Source organism: Salvelinus namaycush, chromosome 7, assembly GCF_016432855.1.
Source record: "Salvelinus namaycush isolate Seneca chromosome 7, SaNama_1.0, whole genome shotgun sequence".
NCBI classification, from domain to species: Eukaryota; Metazoa; Chordata; class Actinopteri; order Salmoniformes; family Salmonidae; genus Salvelinus; species Salvelinus namaycush.
Genome location: NC_052313.1, coordinates 24,962,898 through 24,968,465, shown reverse-complemented (window position 1 = coordinate 24,968,465; position 5,568 = coordinate 24,962,898).

Genomic DNA, 5,568 nt, shown 5'->3' with positions numbered 1-5,568 from the left:
AGCAATGTGTACTCAGACAAGACAGTCAGCAAATGATAATCCACACCACATAACCAGCAGCTCGTGGTGCCGCTTTCTTTAAATTACTGTATTTGAACAGCGGGGGTCACGCTTGCTCCATTTATTCTCTGACCATGGTTTATCCACGGCAAGAACAGTAGTACAGTTTGCCTGGTACCCAAACGCCTTGCTCCGGCCAAACACTACGCCACAAAGAGCAGCGAACGAATTCAGTTTGAGTCGTCAGGCAAAAGGACAGTCAGTATCCCCTCCCAAATGTATGAGAAATTGTCAAGAAAATAACAGGGGACTTGAACTATGATGACGTAAACACTACATGACCAAAAGTATGTGGACACCTGCTCGTTGAACATCGACATTCCAAAATCATAGGCATTGACATGGAGTTGGTCCCCCTTTGCTGCTATAACAGCCTCTGCTCTTCTGGGAAGGCGTCCACTAGATGTTGGAACATTGCTGCAGGGACTTGCTTCCATTCAACCACAAGAGCAGCGAGGTCGGTCACTGATGTTGGGCGATTAGGCCTGGCTTGCAGTCAGCATTCCAATTCATCCCAAAGGGTGTTTTGATGGAGTTGAGGTCAGGGCTCTGTGCAGGCCAGTCAAGTTCTTCCACACCGATCTCAACAAAACATTTCTGTATGAACCTTGCTTTGTGCACCGGGGCAATGTCATGCTGAAACTGGAAAGGGCCTTCCCCAAATTATTGCTACAAAGTTGGAAGCACAGAATCGTCTAGAATGTCATTGTATGCTGTAGCGCTAAGATTTCCCTTCACTGGAACTAAGGGGCCTAGTCCAAACCATGAAAAACAGCCCCAGACCATTATTCCTAATCTACCAAACTTTACAGTTGGCACTATGTATTGGGGCAGGCAGTATTCTCCTGGCATCCGCCAAACCCAGATTTGTCCGTCGGACTGCCAGATGGTGAAGTGTGATTCATCACTCCAGAGATCTCGTTTCCACTGCTCCAGAGTCCAATGGCGGCAAGCTTTACACCACTCCAGGTGACTTTTGGCATTGCACATGGGGATCTTAGGCTTGTGTGCGGCTGCTCGGCTATGGAAACCCATTTCAATGAAGCTCCCGACAAACAGTTATTGTGCTGACATTACTTCCAGAGGCAGTTTGGAACTAAGTAGTGAGTGTTGCAACCGAGGACAGACGATTTTTACCTGCTACACGCTTCAGCACTCGGTGGTCCCGTTCTGTGAGCAACCACTTTGCGTTCGTTTCCACCACAACAGCACTTCAAGTTGACCAGGGCAGCTCTAGCAGGGCAGAAATTTGACTGAACTGACTTGTTGGAAAGATGGCATCCTATGACGGTGCCACGTTGAAAGTCATTGAGCTCTTCAGTAAGGCCGTTCTACTGCCAATGTGTGTCCATGGACATTGCATGACTGTGTGCTCGAATTTTATACACCTGTCAGCAACGTCTGAAATTGTCTGAAATAGTTTGAAGGGGTGTCCACATACTTCTGTCTATATAGTGTACATGTCCCGGATTTGGCGGGACAGTCCCACATTTTGGCCCTTTGACCCGTTTACTGAAACCAAACAATCATGTCCCGCATTTTATCAACAAATTCAATTATCACAAACGTTGAAAAAAAGGTAGATTTGTCCAGTATTTCAGTCAGACATTCCAACCTGTGTGTTGCAGTCAGATTGTGCTTAATAAAATGTATACAGTACCAGTCGAAAGTTTGGACACACTGACTCATTCAAGGGTTTTTCTTTATTTTTACTATTTTCTACATTGTAGAATAACAATGAAGACATCAAAACTATGAAATAACACATATGGAATCATGTAACTAAAAAAGGGTTAAACAAATCAAAATATATTTAATATTTGAAATTCTTCAAAGTAGCCACCCTTTGTCTTGACAGTTTTGCACACTCTTGGCTTTCTCTCAACCAGCTTCATGAGGTAGTCACCTGGAATGCATTTCAATTAACAGGTGTGCCTTGTTAAAAGTTAATTTCTTTCCTTAATGCGTTTGAGCCAATCGGTTGTGTTGTGACAAGGTAGGGTGGTAAACAGAAGATAGCCCTATTTGGTAAAATACCAAGTCCATTTAAGGCAATAACAGCTCAAATAAGCAAAGAGAAACGACAGTTCATCATACTTTAAGACATGAAGGTCAGTCAATGCGGAAAATGTCAAGAACTTTGAAAGTTTCTTTAAGTGCAGTCGTAAAAACCATCAAGCGTTATGATGAAACTGGCTCTCATGAGGACCGCCACAGGAAAGGAAGACCCAGAGTTACCTCTGCTGCAGAGGATAAGTTCATTAGTGTTACCAGCCCCATTAATTGCAGCCCAAATAAATGCTTCACAGAGTTCAAGTAACAGACACATGTCAACATCAACTGTTCAGAGGAGACTGCGTGAATCAGGCCTTCATGGTCAAATTGCTGCAAAGAAACCATTACTAAAGGACACCAACAAGAAGAAGAGACCTGCTTGGGCCAAGAAACAAAAGCAATGGACATTAGACCGGTAGAAATCTGTCCTGGTCTGATGAGTCCAAATTTGCGATTTTTGGTTCCAACTGTTGTGTTTTTGTGAGACGCAGAAACGGATGATCTCTGCATGTGTGGTGTGATGGTGTGGAGGTGCTTTGCTGGTGACACTGATTTATTTTGAATTCAAGGCACAGTTAACCAGCATGGCTACCACAGTATTCTGCAGCAATAAGCCATCCCATCTGGTTTGCGCTTAGTGGGACAATCATTTGTTTTTCAACAGGACAATGACCCCACACCTTCAGGCGGTGTAAGGGCTGTTTGACCAAGAAGGAGAGTGATGGAGTGCTGCATCAGATGACCTGGCCTCCACAATCACCCGACCTCAAATCAATTGAGATGGTTTTGGTTGAGCTGGACCGCAGAATGAAGAAAAAGCAGCCAACAAGTGCTCAGCATATGTGGGAACTCATTCAAGACTGTTGGAAAAGCATTCCAGGTGAAGCTGGTCGAGAGAATACCAAGAGTGCAAAGTTGTCATCAAGGCAAAGAGTGGCTACTAAATCTAAAATATAATAATTTTTCTGTTTGCTAACTTAGGTAGCTTGTCTCGCTAGCTAGCTATCTAAACAGCTACAAGTAGCCATATATATGTCTAAAAATTGATGTTTTACAATAGGAGATTGTATCTCAATGTAAAACCTCATCTCTTTTTAGTTGTAGATATGGCTACTAAACAGCTAGGTTTATCAGCAAACGTCAGCTCATGACTGGAGATGGCTAGCTAGTTAGCCTGGTGCCTGCTAATTTGCTATGCGCCAAGCCTTGCGTTTGTAAATTGTCAGCAAACGTGAAACATCAGCAACTGTAAATCATTTTACTAGCTAGCTACAGTGCCTTCGGAAAGTATTCAGAACCCTTGACCATTTTGATTAAATTGTCCTCACCCCATCAATCTACACACAATACCCAATAATGACAAAGCAAAAACAGGTTTTTGCTCATTTATATATATATTTTTTATATATATCACATTTACATAAGTATTCAGACCCTTAACTGACTTCAGTGGGCAAATCCTCACCCTCGATTGCCACTGGCATGCTGGAGAAGTGTGCTCTTCACGAATAAGCTACGGACAACGAACACAATTGCATTTTATCGATGGCAATTTGAATGCACAGAGATACCGTGATGAGATCCTGAGGCCCATTGTCGTGCTATTTATCCACCGCCATCACCTCGTGTTTCAGCATGATAATGCACAGCCCTATGTCGCAAGGATCTGAACACAATTCTTGGAAGCTGAAAATGTCCCAGTTCTTCCATGGCCTGCATGCTCATCAGACATGTCACCAATGGAGCGTGTTTTGGGATGCTCTGGATCGACAGCTTGTTCCAGTTCCCAGCAACTTTGCACAGCCATTGAAGAGGAGTGGGACAACATTCCACAGGCCACAATCAATATGCAAAGGAGATGTCGCGCTGCATGAGGCAAATGGTGGTCCCACCAGATACTGACTGGATTTCTGATCCACGCACCTACCTGTTTTAGCATGTTGCATTTATATTTTTGTTCAGTGTAGTAATAATATACGCAGCGGCAGAGACAGGGTGAAATGTCCCTTTAAATAACCTTCTGTCCTATGTAACCATGCTAAAAATATATATTTCACCTTTATTTATCCAGGTAGACCAGATGAGAACAAGTTATCATTTACAACTGCGACCTAGCCAAGATAAAGCAAAGCAGTGTGACACAAACAACACAGAGTTACACATGTGATAAACAAATGTACAGTCAATAACACAATAGAAAAATCTATATACAGTGTGTGCAAATGTAGTAAGATTAGGGAGGTAGGGCAATAAATAAGCCATAGTGGCGAAATAATTACAATGTGCTATCACTGGACTGATAGATGTGCATAAGATCAATGTGCAAGTAGAGATACTTGGGTGCAAAGGAGCAAAAAAAATATGGGGATGAGGTAGTTGGGTGGGCTATTTACAGAAAGACTGTGTACAGGTGCAATGATCGGTAAGCTGCTCTAACAACTGATGCTTAAACTTTGTGAGGGAGATATAAGACTCCAGCTTCAGTGATTTTTTTGCAATTCGTTCCAGTCATTGGCAGCAGAGAACTGGAAGGAAAGGCGGCCAAATGAGGAGTTGGCTTTCGGGATGACCAGTGAAATATACCTGCTGGAGCGCGTGCTACAGATGGGTGCTGCTATGGTGACCAATGAGCTGAGATAAGGCGGGGCTTTACCTAGCAAAGACTTATAGATGACCTGAAGCCAGTGGGTTTGGCGACGAATATGAAGAAAGGGCCAGCCAACGCGAGCATACAGGTCGCAGTGGTGGGTAGTATATGGGGCTTTGGTGACAAAATGGATGGCACTGTGATAGACTACATCCAATTTGCTGAGTAGAGTGTTGGAGGCTATTTTGTAAATTACATCGCCGAAGTCAAGGATCGGGAAAGATAGTCAGTTTTAGGAGGGTATGTTTGGCAGCATGAGTGATGTATGCTTTGTTGCGAAATAGGAAGCCGATTCTAGATTTAATTTTGGACTGGAGATGCTTAATGTTAGTCTGGAATGAGAGTTTACAGTCTAACCAGACACCTAGGTATTTGTAGTTGTCCAAATATTCAAAGTCAGAACTGTCCAGAGTAGTGATGCTAGACGGGCGGGCATGTGCGGGCAGCGATCGGTTGAAGAGCATGCATTTAGTTTTACTTGTATTTAAGAGCAGTTGGAGGCCACGGAAGGAGTGTTGTATGGCATTGAAGCTCGTCTGGAGGTTTGTTAACACAGTGTCCAAAGAAGGGCCAGAAGAATACAGAATGGTGTCGTCTGCGTAGAAGTGGATCAGAGAATCACCAGAAGCAAGAGCGACATCATTGATGTATACAGAGAAAAGAGTCGGCCCGAGAATTGAACCCTGTGGCACCCCCATAGAGACTGACAGAGGTCCGGACAACAGGCCCTCTGATTTGGCACACTGAACTCTATCTGAGAAGTAGTTGGTGAACCAGGCGAGGCAGTCATTTGAGAAACCAAGGCT